We start from the raw sequence: 20,159 nt of genomic DNA, 5'->3' as shown, positions 1-20,159 counted from the left end.
CCAGAATCGCTTTACTAACTCTCTGACTGATAACACGGTCCCGTCCTTTTCATTCAACTGATTCGTCTTGTGTAAGGAGACCCATTAGGCGCTATGGTCACGCTGACATCATGCTATGCAACGCCTTGCCCCCTTTACACAAGTGTGTGACCTATGTCAACATACTGCTCGGCTTTTAATAGCTTCCAGTGACTATGCATTATTTTGTATTACTTTATTCCATCTCGTTCTTGAGTTTCGCATCCCAATGTATCTCTATTTACAGTAGTATTTCATTCCAAGAAGCAATTGCGCTCCATGCTTAAGAAATGATAATAACTGGCATGAAAGTGAATAAAAGTGATAGTTGATTCTGTTTAATTTGTCAATTGACTTCTTCTATGACTCATTGCCTTAATGGATGTTGCACACATACTTCTTTGTTACTTTCGGATTAACGAATTATTCTACAAGAGACATATATGAACAGACACTTTTCTCATTTCTCTTTGCAGGATTTTGAAAAGACTGTAGATGCAACTCAATCTCTTACTTCTATTGGCGATCATACAATTACTTTAGAAGGGCCTACTAGTTTGAAAGATATCATCTCACAGTTTCACAAGCATGATAATGCAGCGGAAAATCAGGTGGGAGGTACTCACCTGAAAATAGTAGGCAATTCTGTGTCTCTATCGAGGACAGGTTGCTTGTCTGAGGAATGCTCAAAAAATGACACAGATGATAATTTAGACGGTACCTGTTCGGAGTTGTTTGAGGCAGAGTTATCCGAAGAGGTAGGTATGCATTCAATAATATTTGAAAAATCTTGTACTGTCTGTTTAGGCCTGTATTTATGAATGTCCCCTAAGTTCCTCCCCTAGGTGTTACCCAACTAGGGAACACCCAGGAGTTTCCCCAGAAACGGTATTAATAAACCTCACGCATCATTCCCCTACTAGGCAAGCACTTAGGTGCTTGCCGAACTGAGATGTTGTAACACCGTTTTTACATATAAACTAAGATGGTCAACACAGAAATTTCTTTTTACTAATATTATTTAATTAATATACACTTTTAAAATGTTAGATGATCTAGTTCAAGTAAACTTTCATAACGTATGCCAAAATTTACTTCGTATACCAAAAATGATTTGTATTCACAAGTACATGTTAAAACTTTCAAATGTTTAGCATTAAACAACTGAAATTCGTAAGTCCACTGTCTAGTTTATATAAACTGAAAAGAAATAAATTCAGCAGATGCTAGAGTAGTAAATAAAGTAATTTTTTTCAAGTTAATAAAAGAAGATCCAAAAATATGAGGCGCCTAGCGATCTGATGCATCTGCCACTATTATTTATATATTTTGGAAAGTTTTTAATGAATTCATGGTTTACTTATTGTAGTCTGGGTTATGACTTTCCCCCCAGTTTTTGGCTTCTAGATCCGCTACTGGTATCCGTTTTTGCAATATTTCATTTTGCAGCATATCACAAATCTGCGCTTATGTTTTTAGCGATGGGGAACCAGCTTTTTCACCTACCCTTTGTGATATTGTACTCAGATTCGGCAGTTTTATGGTTCAATATGTTAAATTATTTAATTTAGGTTTTGTACCAGCTGCAACAACTTTCCACTTAGGGATGGGGGCGAACTTTCTCATCTACTTTTTGCCATTTTCTACTCACATTTGATCGTTTTATAGTTCAATACGTTAAATTAGTTTAGGTTAGGGTAGGATAGTGTAGGTTAGGTTTTGTATCAGCTACAACAACTTTCCACTTACCTTTGCGGTTAGTATGGTTCAATACGTTAAATTAGGTTAGGTTAGGGTAGGTTAAATTAGGTCATAGTCACCACTACCAACCCACTTCTGGAAATCAGCCTTTTTTGCCAGTTTTGGTTCCGCATCTCAAAACTGTCACCCAAATCTAAATGCAATTAGTATCGTGAAGCATTGTCGAAAAAGCAAAAAAACGGATAACAATTTTAAAGGTGGTTTCGGTTGAATTACCATAGGAGAACTGTGTGGTTATTCCTTCCTGATGTTAAGCTGCAGAGGCATCGTGGCTCACTGGCAGAGCGCTCACCTCAGGTGCGTGGGTCCCTGATTCGATTCACGGCTAAGTAAGTTTATGGTGAATAACATCGTGTCTGTGGGTTCTTCGGGTACCCTCGTTTCATCCCATATTCTCATCACACCAATTCTTCCATCGTGAGTCACATATCTTAATCATCGTCTTCCTTAGTGTAAGTGCGAGACGTTAAACTGAAAGTTAAACTGGGCTACGGAATGAGATGTCACACATAATTTATACAAGAACTATGGAATATTATTTCAAACAGTATGTTTACACTATATTTGTTTACCTCCTTTGTTAACGGGCCTCCTCCCTACAGACACTCCGCGTGGTTCCACTAGTTTCGCCTTGTCCTGACTCTGTTACTCTTCATGCTTTTAGTGGCCACCTAGCACAGATTTAATTGTGTTTTTGTACATTACATTTTATTACGCGCCTGCTCACTTCAGATGCACCCTTGCATGCACCACCAGGTTCCATTTACCTTGACTAGATCGGATTTCTTGCTTTTCTTGGTCACCTAAAGCAGGTATTTTGTTTTGTTCGATTGTAGTTTTTATGGCATATATCTACATGCTGTATTTATACTCATAAGGCTTGAGCCGTCATAAGGGAATCTGCGCCTATCTTCCATGAATGGAACTTGCCTCCTAAGAAACAATTTGTGTGGCATTTGAGTTAATTTCGTAGTTTTGAAATGCAAAAGAAGGCTGCATATGGAACCTTAAAATAGGACAGTACGTGTACAGTGGTCCACAGGAATTCTTGATGTACAAAGTCCGCGAGATAGGCAACCCAACTAACGCCTGCTCCAAGATTACTTACGCCTGGTAGATTAGATAGAACGGCAGCAAGAAGTTGCCACATCTGTTAAAAGAACAAATCGTAAAGTGTGTTTTTGTGCAGGAGTGAGGAAAAACGCTGGCTGACGAAATGACAGAGGGAGTTTTTGGATACTTGCACTCACAGTAAACAGCACAATACCAGAAAAAAGTATACGGACACCAGAAGCATCGATGAGAAGATAACAGTCGGGGAACATAAATAATCTTATAATTAACTCAAATGAGGGATTATAAATAAGTTAACTTACTTCAAATGACTATACATATATGCGTATCAAATAATATACGGATAGATTATGCGGTATATGCATTAGGTTATTATTATAACTAAACACAAAGCCTTGCGCTGAGTTTTGAGAATATTAACAATAGTCCTAACTGCAAATCAACTAAAACATGGGTCGACCATTAGGGGGAAGGGCCTGGCCTCCAATGAAAATTTTGGGTGTCTAATAGGGCCTGAGCTTATACGTTCCGGCACCACTGATTAATACGTAATATTACTTCGAAACAAGAGCTTGTCCGATTTCATTATTCGTTAAATGACTTTTGAAACTGTTAAATATTGGTATTCAGTAATTTATTTGTAAATATTAAAAATGCAAAGTTCGATAACACTCAAACGAGTTGGAGAACCTATTCGTACTAAGCGTATTTTCCCTTAGGTTGTAAATAAAACTGAATGTTCTTGTTTTGAATAATATTTGTGAAAATTTACACATTGAGACACAAGGACAAAAAAGGAGAATATAGTGTCAATAAACAACAATTTAAAAATGCACGAAGTTAACGGTTAATATCAAATATAGAACCATTAAGTGAATTAACTCTGAAACTCGTTTTCTCCATTCATTTTTCTTTCTTTATTTTCAGGATTACATCATCACTGAATTTCTCCACTGGAGATTATCTTTCATTTAGCAGCATCCAACTGGAGCTCAGCCTTGTAAATTAAACGTTTTAAAATGTTGTTAACTGCGAAGGATAGACTCGAACTCGGATCACAAGTTTAAAAAACCACAACGCTAACCACTTTTTAATAGTATTTATTGAGCACTTACATAATAGTTACAATAATAACAATTAGAAAAATGCAACTAATAACAAGAAATACAAAAAATAAACATACCAGTAGTTAAAGCAAAAAAAAAATATAGATCGCCTGATAATACTGAGCAAACCAGCGATGACGTTGGGGAACAGGTATACGCAAAAGAGAATAAGATAACCAAGAAATGTATAAATCCGGGGAGAAATCCGTAGAAAGATGAAGAAAGAGATCAGCCGTTGTAATTGTCAACCACACAACAAAATTATGTTTAACTGGAGGGAAGAAAACATAACCGGGGCGCAAAATCATACTGTTACAAGTTATATAGTCGGTACTTGTGCGAAGGATTCTGGCAAGAATCTGAATATATTTTTGCCAAAGAGGGTATATCCTAGTACAGGTATGAAGACGATGTGAGAGGGTATCGGTTTGTCCACAAATATGACAGAGGAAAGCAGGAGAGATGCCCAGGGTATAAGCTCGTGCATTTGTTAAAAATAAGTTATGCACCAATAAATACCAAAGCGAACGTAAGGGGGAAGATAAAACCGGGGAACCAATGTTACGCCAAATTTGAGGCCAGTTATTATTAGGAAATTTACGTACTATAAGCGGAACGCAAGAGGGAGAAGCATAATATTGATATAATTGTGAAACGGTCATATCTTCAAGCCGAGCCCGTGCGATAAGGCCATATGCAATAATGAGAACTACCGTTTTTAAATAAGGATAGGTCTGTGACCATCCATGAACGGAGACTGGAGCAGTAAGCGTCACGTGACTCAGGCTGCGCATGATGTATTGTGACGAAAAGGAATTGCTAAAAACACAAAGCAGTTTACAGGTTCTATGAAGAAAAAGACATCTGGCCTTTAAAGCAATGTCCTTGATACCAAGGCCTCCAACAGAAGGTCGACTGCAAACTACCTGGCGATTAACCCGAAGAGTATGTTGATACCAAAGAAAATATAACATATGTTTGTTTACTTTGTTAAGAATAGCAACCGAGGGCTGGAAAAGTTGCATAATAAAATATAAAAGACTAAGAGCATAAACCTCAATAAAAGTGGCACGTTCAAAAAGGGTAAGATTTCTTGTTTTATGTTGATAGAATAAAGTAACCAACTTAGAAACAACAATATTATAATTTACCGAGATTTTATGTTTAACGGATGGATACCAGGTAATGCCAAGAATTTTATGACAAGAAACAGATGTGAAGGGGGAAACAAAAGACGTATGTGCTTGGTCGGAAAGGCATAACAATTTGGTTTTCTCAACATTGAGGGTCGCACCTGAGGCTTGAATAAATAAGTGCAAATTATATTGAATCGTATCAAGGTCACTTTGGGAATGAAAAAAGAAGCTAAAATCATCAACGTACGTTTGTAGTTTGAGAACCGCCTTATTAAGACAAATGCCATCAATTTCACGATAAATTTTACTAATAAAAGGCATAACTGCAATGCTGTACAAAAGGGTGGATAAAGGACAACCTTGGATTAGACCACGTTCAAGCCGAAATGAAGAAGTAAGCGCGCCATTATGTTTCAATTGTGCCGTACGATCTCGATAAAGAGCACGGAGCATATTAAAATAACTGGTGCCCAAATATAATGCTTCCAAAACACGAAAAAGATAGTCATGCTCAATTTTATCAAAGGCCTGGGAAAGTCAGTACTTAATATTGCTGTGGCGCGAGTTGGATAACGCTAAAAAAAGCGATGGTGTCACGAATATTTGCTAGTGCCAAATAGAGGTGGACATCATGACCAAATTGGGCAAAATGTAAAATATTTGGGAGGAAATTACGTAAACGAAAGGCAAGAACCTTGGTTAAAGTTTATAATCACAGCAAGTAAGACTTATAGGCCGGTACTGAGTGACACAAGGGGACTGAGACTGCTTCGGAAGTAAAACTATAATACTATGCGTAAGAGAGGTCCCTAAACGTAAGTTGACACGAAAATCATTAAAAAGTTCGATAAAAAAGGAATAAAAATACCAGCAAAAGTTTGATAAAATTCATAAGGAAATCCATCCAAACCACTAGATTTATGTTTTGGCGTGGTCATTATAACATGCTTGATTTCATTTTCAGTAAAAGGGGCATTCAAAACATCTTGAGCCGCAGTTTCTAAGGGAGTCAACTCAGAAAACAAATCATCAGGGCACGGAGAAGAAGGATGTCGGCTATAAAGACGGGTATAATAACGGGTAAAACAAGGAGCAACATTGGTTCCCAACCATAAAAGACCCTCCGTATCTTGAATCTTACCGATTAGCCGTTGTTTGCCCCGACGTCTTTCATCAGTTACTTGAACCAGACCGGGAGATTCAGTGGGCTGACTCGAAATAAGTTTACTCCTCACACTAATACCGGACAACTTGGTACGATGTAATGATAAAAGGAAAGCTTTCACCTGTTTAATTTGTGATAAAACAGGAGCCCCTTGTTGATAAGCAAGATTGTACTCATGCAAAAGTCGGTAATAATAATTATACTGCTCATGAAAGGTTTTACTTCGCTCACGGCAATAGTCTCGACAGAGACGTGTAAGGGTAGGTTTACCCCGAGAGTCCCACCACTGCATAATGTTACGCTTACGTAAAGATTGCTTGCTTATTTCATTCCATTTTTGTCGAAGAAATGCTTGAAAGGATGGATCAGACAAAATACTAGTATTAAGACGCCAAAAAAAGATTTTCGTAGATATTGTGTTACAGGTAAATTAACAGTTAAAAGAACAGAATGATGATCAGAAAAACAAACTGGGACCAATTCTATGCTCTGAACATAAGGAATCAGGGATGTAGAGATGAAAAAAGCATCGATGCGAGATGCTCCTTGAGAATGAACATACGTATAACCCGGGTCGTGAGGGTGAAAATCACGCCAAACATCCACGAGACCAAATTGATTAAGAACATGAAGCAAATTTGTGGAAGGGGCACGGTTCTGTAAGGAATCTTGAGAACCGGGAACTTCATTGTGATCGCCTCCCCAAATAATAGATCGAGTACCAGCATGCAATGCAATAGCAACGTCATCGCTGAAAAAATTATTACGTTGAATACGGTTTTGCGAGCCAGATGGACTATAGGAATTACAAAGGTGTATAGTTTCCAAATTGCCAGTAATAATGCGGCCATCAGGATAATTATAAACCTGATCGAGGTGTAAATCACTGCGATAAATAAGTGCAGTACCTGTACCTGCTACAGTTTCATTACTAAGAAAAGTATAATTATATAAACCGTGTAAATCAGTAATTTTAACCTCTTGGGCAAACAAAATATCAATCATTTTAGTATTAATAAAGGCAGCAACTGCATCTTGTTTCGGAGCGGAAGAAAGTCCGTTAAAGTTTATAGTACCAATCCTAACACCATACATAATATGGAAAATAGAAAAGTGAAAATGTAAAACATAGGGGAGTAATATACAAAATGCAAAGCCTATGCACGAAGCAGAAAAAATACCACACCGCAAAAATTTAAACCCCCAAAAATTAACCAAAAATTAAGATGGCGTTTCAGCATTTTGGTTGGACGAAAAGGAATGTTCATTAGACACAGAGGGCACCTGTGGTTGCGAAAGTTGTTTAGATCTCGTGTGAAGAGCAATACTAGGTTCATCAGACAGAGAGGAGTCAAGCAATTTTTGAATTTTAGGAGCTTTACTATCAAGGAGAGGACGTTTCTTTTTCTTCGAAGTATCCAAAGGTACCATTTCAATATTCATCACACTAGGCAAATTTGCGGTGGGAATAGCAGAAACACTAGGAGAGGTAACAAGTTCCGGACTAGATACTGCATCTTGTTGTTCATGTACAGAGTGGTCACTTGAAACGTTCACTAAGGGCGTTGAAAGAGACGAGTCCACTACTAACGACATCGCAGCAGCAGCCTCTAAAGTATCATCCGAACTTACCTGATTCAATCCAGATGAAATAGAAGGTGGTATCACACCTGTGTTGGAAACATCATCAGGCGAAATAGTTACAGAATATTTCTCTAAAGAAGGAGCTCCAGGGGTACTTAGAGAGGGATGGTTATTCTTCACATCACCAACAGCACTAGTATTCTTGACTAGGGAACAAGTAGAAAGTACAGGAAAAACACTGAAGTTAGTAACATCTGGAACAGCTTTAAGTTGCACTGGAGGCGGAGCCAAACGTGAATTTGACTCGGGAGGTAGTCGAGGACCTCCAGAAACCGGAACAGTCACAGGAGTCACGTTTAGGCAGTCGTTTATCACATTGCGAAATCAAATGCTGATCACTATCACATCGCGCAAAAGTTTTAATTTGTCCAGGATATGTCACCCACAAACGAAGACCATGAACTGTGACATATGACGGAATGTTCTTTTTGAGGACGATCTTAAGTAATTTCCGCCCGGTACTCACCGGGTAAAAATGTCCAGTAGAGTAGAGTTCATCGGTAAGACTTAGAATTTCCCCATAGAAAAGAAAAACTTGTTTAAGGTGTAAATCGGAAAGTTCCATTGGAACCGCATGAATGCGGACCAATTTAATCAAATATGAAGCCGAATCAATAGGTAGGTTATACGAACCTACCGCATCAGACAAGAATTAACATTTTACATTCGAGACGGGACCTGGCTAACTCAAATTATCCTCTCGCTTTGGAGATGAGAATTGAGACGAGACGAAAAGTATCGTAAACATTTTTCGTTTTATCTCGATTCTCGGAATAGTATATGTCCATTCTTTAAGTAACAATTGCTTTTTAGACTGATTCTTATACGCTATTTGTTACTTTGTATTTCGGAGCTCATAGGATTTATTATGTTCTGTGTAGGTATTTTTGTAGCAAAGCTATGTATAATTACTTCTGCATATACTAAAAGTTAGTTTATTATATGCCTTACTGTTCAGTGATATTCAGTTATTTTTAATGCAGTTAATTTCCTTAAAACGTACAGTAGATTACCTTCTACATGAAACTATAGTGGAACGCTTTCGTTCAAAATTTTCGTAATTGCAGAGGTGTGTCCCGGAGGTCCGGACAAACTCCCGAAATGCCGACTTATCTGTAAGTTTTGTCTAATTTTAGGGCAACTTAAAAATGTTAATACAAATACATAGTAAGACGCTTTCTTTGAATAAAAGACTTTGGATTATGTATGCGTTATATTGATATTTTAACAAAATATCCATACGAATATAAAAAAGAATAGTTCATCTTTTCAAATTTTGGTTGAACGGATATATGGAACGTGTTGGAAATGGCGAACGAAAATATTATTATTTCTAGCAGTAGGAGTAATAGTGGAAGACGTTCGGAATAATTGCTAGGAAACATTTATGACCCATACTAAGCCCTAAGCATGATACTTATGTATTCATGAATTGTTTGCTAACCACGTTACGTTCTCCTACACAACGAATCAAGGTTGTAGACAGACATGTGACATCATATTGCTAGTACAATATATCCTATGCGAAGAAAGCCGTTTCCACTCTAACTTGTAAGGCCGAAAGAAATTGAGTACTTTTTATTTCATTACACAACAGAAGTATATATATATATATATATATATATATATATATATATATATATATATATATATATATATATATATATATTGTAGTTTGGTAGAAAAACTTACCGTAGCGGGAACCGAACCCGGGACTCCTGCATTACGAAACGACTGCTCACGCCACTAGGCTAAGATTGCTCTGGTAAGTAAGAGTTAAAAAAAAAACCTTCGTGTATGTAGCAAATTGCACAAGTTTACGATAACGACGAAACACATGATTTCGATCATGATAAAATACTATAGTCGAGAGACTTTAAGTTTAAACTAGAAAAAAATAGACGTACAAACGCGCAAGGACATGAAGAAGAAACTGGTTTTAAGAGTAATTCGACCCGTTAACTGCAATCTGATGCCTTAAACCATTTCCTTTTCTGATTCACCGAAAGTATCTCCGCTAAACTTGAACGACAGGGACACGAACACAGATACATCGAGGAATAACAATTTAAAAGGATCACCCACCGGGAATCGAACACGGGACGGCGAGCACTGAACTATCTTAGGCAGGGACAACGTGGGTCAATGAACATCTTGACCCACCACCCATCGTGACTCACGACCCACCATGACCCCCACTCAACGTGACCCACTCTAACCCACCACCCAACATGACAGACTGACCCACCACCAACCGTGACTCACTCTGACCCACCACCCACCATGACCCACTCTGACCCACAAGCCATCGACTCACCACCCACCAAACACATCGTCATCAACTCTGACACATGATCCACGTACTCTTCTTTACTGACTAAAGAGTTTATACTTGTAATAAATCATTTTGTTAAATTCTAACTAATCAGAGTTTGAATTGAGTTATTTTTACAAACCAACCCACTATCAATTTTGCATATATACCAACCCACTATCAATTTTGCCACCCCTATCATAAAGAAGATTTTTAAAATATGCTATGTGACTTTTTGTTCATTTTCAATAAAGAGTTAATATACTGAATTTCAGCTCTGTAAGTTTCACGATTTGTGAGATACTCAACTCTTTTTCGCAAAAATTCGGATCCGCACTACCCCTTAAGATATTATTATAATGAAAGTGATATGATAACATCCCACTTTGGATTAAGGCCTAACTATATACGAAATGTAATTTCATTTGACTTTGCAATTTGGCCGTGATGATCAGGCACACATAGTTACATCCATTTTTATATAATTATATTTATATTATAGTGATTCAAAAATGTATTTTTTGTAGTAGTTCTCCTCCCTCATCAGGAAGTCGCGGTCGGAAAGAGGGATTGCCGCCATCGACGGTGGCGGGCTCCTGCAGCGACCCGGCACCTGCCCGCAGCGGCACGACGATCTATTTGTTCAAAGTTGGCGATCTTTTGCCGAGGAGGCAAGCGGTTGAAAATCGTAAAATAAAATGCTCTTTGCCTACTCTTTGCCTACTGTTGCCGACTGTCAGAGTCGGCAAAACAGTCGGAAAGTCCTCTTTCTGACCCTCTGCCGACTCCTTATGCCAACCTCTTTTCGACGGCGGCGCCGGCGCATTTAATGCGCCTTTACGGCTGTCTACCGACTGCTCTGCAAGGAAATTATTCGTCGCGGTTATGAAAAAAGTGTTATGAAAATTTAAAAAATAAAATATTTAAAAAAATCTTTGGCCCGGGTTTGAACTTTCACCAAAAGCAATTATAATTACTATCCCATTGCGCTAGTACACTCGACCACGAAGACAGCCACTAACAAGATTTCTACTATATTTCTGCTACGTAGCGGGAAACGGATAATTAACTAGAACCGCGTATTTAGCTCCTATGAGTAGGGTCGAGCGTGATTTAAAAATATCCTTCTGAACACTGGTGAATTTGTCTACGCTTTACTTTCAAGGCCTCCATTACCCTTACTTTTTCATTTGTTTCTGTTTATTTACCACAGATGAGTATCCCTATGTGAAAAAAGAAGTGTAGGCATCTTCTGAATATTGATATTTGTAATTGCAATAATAGCAATAGGATTTATACTACTACTTGGCTTTCAAGACAGACAGCCTGTGAGTTTCCAGAGGAGCTAACTACTGAAAAAATAAATTTTTGAATCACTATAATATATATATATATATATATATATATATATATATATAATATCTAAAATGGATGTAACTATGTGTGCCTGATCATCACGGCCAAATTGCAAAGTCAAATGAAATTACATTTCGTATATAGTTAGGCCTTAATCCAAAGTGGGATGTTATCATATCACTTTCATTATAATAATATCTTAAGGGGTAGTGCGGATCCGAATTTTTGCGAAAAAGAGTTGAGTATCTCACAAGCCGTTAAACTTACAGAGCTGAAATTCAGTATAATAACTCTTTATTGAAAATGAACAGAAAGTAACATAGCATCTTTTAAAGTTATTCTTTATGATAGGGCTGGCAAAATTGATAGTGGGTTGGTATATATGCAAGACTGATAGTGGGTTGGTTTTTAAAAATAACTCAATTCAAACTCAAATTCAAACTCTGATTAGTTAGAATTTAACAAAATGATTTATTACAAGTATAAACTCTTTAGTCAGTAAAGAAGAGTACGTGGATCATGTGTCAGAGTTGATGACGATGTGTTTTGGTGGGTGGTGGGTCGATGGCTTGTGGGTCAGAGTGGGTCATGGTGGGTGATGGGTCAGAGTGAGTCACGGTTGGTGGTGGGTCAGTCTGTCATGTTGGGTGGTGGGTTAGAGTGGGTCACGGTGAGTGGGGGTCATGGTGGGTCGTGGGTCACGATGGGTGGTGGGTCAAGTTGTTCATTGACCCACGTTGTCACTGCCTCAGATAGTTCAGTGCTCGCGGTCCCGTATTCGATTCCTGATGGGTGATCCTTTGAAATTGTTTTTCCTCGATGTATCTGTGTTCGTGTCCCTCTCGATCAAGTTTACTGAAAATAACTGTGAAACAAGGAGAAGGAGAAGGCAGGCTTTTGTAAGTGAACTTCGGGACCACTTTTTGTGAGGAGGTAGTGCACATTTATAGAGTTTATACTACAAACTGGGAGAGCGCAATGGGCAAAAATAAGGGAGAAAAACAGTCTTCAAAAGATTTCTACTCGCAACATATACTGTCCGACGCGCAAATGTAACAAGTTATGGCGTAGCAGAGCATAGAGTGTGCAATTCATATGCAAATGGTCCCGGGTTCGATTCCCGTTTGAGTTAATCCTTGTTTTGTTTTTTGCTTCAACTAATAAAGTAACCATTTGTAACAATAAATAAAATATTAATTCACCATATGTTTATAATGAATAAAACAATAAAAATTTTAAAATCGCTTGTAAAATCTTTCAATGTTCCATGTTAACTGGCAAGAAAATTTAATCTATTCCGTAAATATACTGATATTACGAGTTGTATTATGGTTACGACAGTCAACGGCGCCGATTTCTCTGTAAATTGGGATGCATTCATAAAAGATACATACAACAATACATGTAACAATAAAAAAACACATATGAAAATACATATTCATAAAAATACATGGGGCCCACATGAGCTTGGTGAGAAGGGCCCCCCATGATCGGCGCCCTTGACGTCAGTCGTTGTGTAATAAATGTTCTTGACGCTTCGTGTCTACATGTTTTGACAGTGTGCGATTTACAAAGGAGTTGAGAGGGGAAATCCCCTTTGCTAATACTGGACGTTGCTATAACAAAAGCACATTTCCCCCTCATTCCCCTTGTAATTCTCAGAAAATCAGAACAGAGAATGGTCTGAGGCATCAGATTCCAGTTAAGGGGTCAAATTACTCTTAACACCAGTTTTTCCTTCATGTCCTTGCGTGTTTGTACGTCTATTTTTGTTTTCTAATTCAAACTTAAAGTCTGTCGACTATAGTATTTTATCATGACCGAAATCAGTGTGTTTCGTCGTTATCGTAAACGTGTGCAATTTGCTACATACACGAAGGTTTTTTAACTCTTACTTAGCAAAGCAATCTTAGCGCAGTGGCGTGAGCACTCGTTTCGTCATACAAGGGTCCCGGTTTCGATTCCCGCTACCGTAGGTTGTTTTTATCAAACTACAATATATATATATACTTCTGTTGTATAATGAAGTGAAAAATACTCAATTTCTTTCGGCCTTACAAGTTAGAGTGGAAACGGCTTTCTTTGCATAGGATACATTGTACTAGCAATATGACGTCACATGTCTGTCTACAACCTTGATTCGTTGTGTAGGAGAACGTAACGTGGTTAGCAAACAATTCATGAATACATAAGTATCATGCTTAGGGCTTAGTATGGGTCATAAATGTTTCCTAGCAATTATTCCGAACGTCTTCCACTATTACTCCTACTGCTAGAAATAATAATATTTTCGCTCACCATTTCCAACACGTTCCATATATCCGTTCAACCAAAATTTGAAAATATGAACTATTCTTTTTTAATATTCGTATGGATATTTTGTTAAAATATCAATATAACGCATACATAATCCAAAGTCTTTTATTCAAAGAAAGCGTCTTACTATGTATTTGTATTAACATTTTTAAGTTGCCCTAAAATTAGACAAAACTTACAGATAAGTCGGCATTTCGGGAGTTTGTCCGGACCTCCGGGACACACCTCTGCAATTACGAAAATTTTGAACGAAAGCGTTCCACTATAGTTTCATGTAGAAGGTATTCTACTGTACGTTTTAAGGAAAATAACTGCATTAAAAATAACTGAAATCACTGAACAGCAAGGCATATAATAAACTAACTTTTAGTATATGCAGAAGTAATTATAATAGCTTTGCTACAAAAATACCTACACAGAACATAATAAATTCTTTGAGCTCCGAAATACAAAGTAACAAATAGCGTATAAGAATCAGTCTAAAAAGCAATTGTTACTTAAAGAATGGACATATACTATTCCGAGAATCGAGATAAAACGAGAAATGTTTACGATACTTTTCGTCTCGTCTCAATTCTCATCTCCAAAGCAAGAGGATAATTTGAGTTAGCTTGGTCCCGTCTGGAATGTAAAATGTTAATTGTCGTCTCAGTTTTCTTTGATTTGTTCTAGAAACGAGATGAGAAATTCCTCTTTTCGTGGGCAATACTAAACAAAACTGAATTATTCTTGCCAAATATCACGCTTCTGGTTGTAATGTTATGCCCTGAGTGGTAATAAATTATCGTTATTAGTTTATTATTATTATTATTATTATTATTATTATTATTATTATTATTATTATTATTATTATTATTATCGAGTGGAAATAAAATTAAAACATTCGCTGAGGTAGTAAATAATCCATCGCCAAATAAACAAAACGGTGTACAAGGTGAAAATATAAACACAACCAGCAAGGTCAATGAATCAGCTTGCAGAACACCACCAGAAGACAGAAGTGTAGGTGATAGTGAGTGGAAGCTTGTTACCAAACGCCCGAGGCGTAATATCCAAGCAAGACAGACAGAAACAAACCAAATGCGTGTGTCAGGTATCCTTAACAGAAATCGTTCCAATTTAATGAAAGGAAGAATGAACAGAGATAAGCTGAAGGTCAATAAGAAACCCTCGCGTGTGGCTGCTTTATTTGTTACACGGCTTGACCCAACTGTTTCTTGTAATGATGCTAGTGAGTTCGCTAAAGATAGTGTAAATATTGAAGTTGGAAAGTGCGTAAAACTAAAGACAAAACGTAACAGTTACTCTCCATTTTATGTAAGTGTACAAGAAAACGAGTTTGATACTGTATGTAATGCAAATGTATGTCCAGATGGTGTATTGTTTACTAGGTTTATGGGTCGTCTAAAAAACTGAAATGGTTGTGGAATCACCTGAAAATGATTTGAACGAAAAGGAAGAAAAGTCAGGTAAATAAACTTGTCTTTCTTTGTAACTTAAACCAAAATATGAGTACCTTGCACTTATTCTATCAAAATGTAATTGGTATTAATACAAAAGAAGGGTCTTTTACGGACGAAGTAAATTGTGAGGATTACGATGCCTACTGTATCACAGAAACATGGCTAAAGAAAACAAATGCATTTTGTACAATTATCTAATAAATACAATATCATTAGGAGGGATAGGAACCTGGCATTAGAAAACAAATCTAAGGGGTGTGGATGTATGGTTTTAATAAACAATAAATATTCATACTCAATGATACAAGTCCCTGACGATAGGTTAGATGTAATAGTACTAAAAATTTTAATCCCTGACCATAAACCACTTTTACTTTGTTTGCACTGTTTTCCACCTACTTTATCGTTAAAGAATTTTACAAATTACTGTGACTGGTTGAGTTCTTACTTGTTAAAAATAAACGGTAAGTTTATAACATTAGGTGATTTTAACGCTGGAGGAATCGACTGGGAAACTGGGACTGTAACCGCTAGTAATTTTTAGTAGTTAAAGAAAGCAGAAAAGGTAGTAGAATTAAGCAACCTTCTTCAATTGAATCAGCTAAATAAGTCATACGATGTCATGAATAAGGATAAAGTATTGGACCTGTTGCTTACGAATATAGAAAATAGTGCAATAAATTTTAATGTTGAACCAATTACAAAAATTGATCGTTTTCACCCACCATTTGTGTACTCATGGAATATTATAAGAAATAATAACTTTCAAAAGAATACAAAACAGACCAGCAATTATGACTTTAAGAAAGCGGATTTCTTTCAGGTTTATTACGGAATAAAGAATATAAAAGAAATTAATGATCCTACCAACAATGTCGATAAAATGTCTGAAACCTTGTATGACAATATATATGAAGTTTTTGATTCTTACGTACCGAAGAAGCTGTATAATAATAGTACAACATATAGAGATCCGTGGATGACTAGAGATCTTAAATCATTGATAAATAAGAAAACAAAATATTTTGTAAAGGCTAGACAATCAAATAATAAAATTTGGTATCAGAGGTACTCCGATTTAAGAAAGGTGGTCAGAAAGAAATATCGAGAGGCTAGAAAAGTTTACTTCTTATCATTGGAGAACAGTATTTGTAAAGACAGTGTGTACTTCTGGAGATCTTTCAAAAAATCACACAATAAACAAATACCAAAACAGGTGAAGTATAATGATACATCATTGTTAGAAATTACTGACATAGCAGAATGTTTTAAAGTCGTATTTTATAATTCTTTAATTTTGACTCCAAACAAAGTAAAAAATATAAGGTTACGAAACTGACAGAAAATAATGATAATTATATGTCGATTTGTATTCCATCCATTACGCAAAAAGATGTAATTGAAACAATTAGTAAAATTAAAGGGAGTACTACACCTGGACCTGATAACGTTCCATATTATGTAATTAAAGGCTGTAGAAACGAAGTAGCGTCAAATTTAGTAAACATATGTAACTCGTCGTTAAAGACTGAAATATTTCCTTCAAAATGGAAGCAGTCATACGTAGTGCCAATATGTAAACATGGTGATCAAAATGACGTTAAAAATTATAGGCCTATAAGTTTATTAAGTGTTTTCTCTAAGATTTTTGAAATAATTGTGCACAAACATTTATATTTTAACGTAAAGAATATATAAAGTGATATGCAACATGGTTTCTATAAAGGTAGATCAACTGCAACAAATCTTATACATTTTACTGATTATAAATACTTTGCACTAAAAAGTAATCTACAAGTAGATGTTATATATATCGATATGTCAAAGGCTTTTGATTCCATTGATCACAAATTACTTCTAAGTAAGTTATCAAACATTGGCCTATCATTGTCATATATTAATTGGTTTTAAAGTTACTTATCAAATAGAACTTTTAAAGTAAAGATAGGAAATGTAAAATCTAGTCAAGGTCAAAAAATCTTTGAGTTTTACGTCCCACGGTTATGCCGGTTAGGCTAAAGGAGACGGTGATTATGAGAAATGAATGAAATGGTGGAATGAAGAAAGTGGGAGGAAACGGAAGAACCCCGAGAAAACCCACGCACACGGTGTTTGTCCACCACAAAGTTCACTTGGCGGGGGCTGGGATCGAACCCGGGACCCCAAGCACCAGAGGTGAACGCTCTACCACTGATAGTCAAGGTCAAATAGGGAAGGGGATACCTCAGGGATGTCCCCTGGGGCCACTTCTTTTTTCTCTATTTATCAATGATTTACCACCAAAAGTCGAATACTCAAAAATACTTTAATACGCAGATGACATAAAGCTTTTTAGAGTAGTTAATAACGAATATGATAATTATCTGCTGCAGAAAGATTTAGATACAGTAAATCATTGATGTGAAAATAATTTATTAATGATCAACTCTGAGAAAACGAAACATATGACATTCACTAATAAAACTCAATATTTTGTTAGCAAGTATAAAATCAATGGAGTAACAATAGACAAAGTTCAGCAAAATAAGATCTCGGTATTTTATATGACAGACAATTAAAATTTGCCAATCACATAAATGACGTTGTGCAGTCAGCAAGAAAAAAAATAGGTTTTATATTTTATCAATGCCCTGATTTCATAAATGGTAGTTCGTATGTATACTTGTATAAGACACTTGTTAGATCTAAATTGGAATTTGGCTCAGTTGTCTGGAATATTCTATCCAACACACTTGTTAACAAAATCGAAGCTGTACAGAAATGTTTCGTAAGGCTACTGTGTTATAAAATGAAAAAGATTACTATGCACATGAATATGGATATTGGTTAACATTTTGGGGGCTTCAAGAACTATCGGAAAGGAGAAAAGTTACTGATAAATTATTTATTCAAATGGTGTTGGAAAATAAATATAGTAGCGAATATTGCTTAGAAAATATAGGAATAAGAGTGCCGACTTATAGTGTTAGGAATCAATCGACATTGGTTGCATTAACCTTAAAACGTGAAATACTAAAAAGGATAACAATGTCTTACAATTTAAAATGAACAAAAGTTAGGATAAATATCAGAGCATTCCTTAAAAAATTAAACTGTTTTAACTTTATGACAAGGGTTCTAGCTGCTTATCTATATTTTATTGTTATTGTGTATATTCAGTGTATTTTTATGTTATAATCTTTTACTCAAAGAACCAGTCTTTTACGTTAAAATATGACAATAAGTGAAAGAGATTTTTGCATGTCAAGGTCAAATTTTAAGTAAGGTTGTTCCATTATTTTAAATGGTAGTTAAATGAAACTTTAATTTGTATAGTTCTTTTAATCGTATATTTTGAGACTGACAGCTTTCTTTTATTTTTTGTTTTATATATCAGCTTGAACCTTATAATTTTAATATATTAATCTTCTGACAAAGGCTTTAACCTGATCTAATAGTCATTTTACGTTATATAATTTCTGGTCTGTTTTAAATGATTATATAATGATTTTAACATAGTGCTGTATTTTTGCTTATGAGCTGTTCATAGCACTTAAAATAAAGTTATTATTATTATTATTATTATTATTATTATTATTATTATTATTATTATTATTATTATTATTATTATTATTATTATTATTATTATTATTATTGTTATTTCTAAAGATTTGATAGTTCAACTATTGAAACATCCGAGTATTCAAATATCTGCAGATATTAGAACATGTGTCATCGCTGATCAATCGCCACTGAAAATTTTAAAGTAAAAGGATGTACTGGTCGTTCATGGGTAAGAGTTTATTACCTTCGGATTATTGGTCAAGCGCCTTGACCACTGAAACACAATTAATACTCAGTAATTGATTCGTATTTAGTTTTTTTACGAGTATAATATACGCCCCGTATTTCATTCAAAATAAAGAATTTTTGTATTTTGTTTTAAAAAAATCTAAAATGTTAATAATTTAGTGAATACAGTGATATAATACCCTCCGAGTTCTCAATTACCTATTTCTGTGTTTTGAATTTGACTATTAACAAGCTACTGTTTTGAGCGAACAAAAAAAAAACTCTTTATTGAATCGCGCCCAAGTAAGTAACGCTTTAGGTGAGTGGTTAGCGTTGTGGTTTTTCTAAACTGGTGATCCATGTTCGAGTCTATCCTTCGCAGTTAACAACTTTTTGAAATGTTTCACTTACAAGGCTGAGTTCCAGTTGGATGCTGCTAAATGAAAGATAATCTCCAGTGGAGAAATTCAATGATGATGTAATTCTGAAAATAAAGGAAGTAAAATGATTGGAGAAAACGAGTTTCAGAGTTAATTCAGTTAATGGTTCTATATTTGATATTAACCGTTAATTTCGTGTATTTTTAAATTGTTGTTTAGCGATACTATATCCTCCTTTTTTCTCCTTGTGTCTCAATGTGTAGATTTTCACAAATATTCAAATCAAGAACCTTCAGTTTTATTTACAATCTAAGGGGAAATATGCTTAATTCGGATAGGTTCTCCAACTCGTTTGAGTGTTATCGAAATTTTATTTTTAATATTTACAAATAAATTACTGCATACCAAAATTTAACAGTTTCAAAAGTCATTTAACGAATAATGAAATCGGACAAGTTCTTGTTTCGAAGTAATATTACGTGTCAATCAGTGGCGCCGGAACCTAGGAGCTCAGACCTTATTAGACACCCAAAATTTTCATTAGAGGCTGGGTTCTTCTCCTGAATAATTCATTTATACTTTAATTGATTTGCAGGTAGGACTATTGTTAATATTTTCAAAACTCAGCCCAAGGCTTTGTGTTTAGTTATAAGAA

The sequence above is a fragment of the Thermobia domestica genome, chromosome 17 (assembly GCF_964235325.1).
Source record: "Thermobia domestica chromosome 17, izTheDome1.hap1.1, whole genome shotgun sequence".
Taxonomy (NCBI): Eukaryota; Metazoa; Arthropoda; class Insecta; order Zygentoma; family Lepismatidae; genus Thermobia; species Thermobia domestica.
This window is presented reverse-complemented; position numbering follows the sequence as displayed.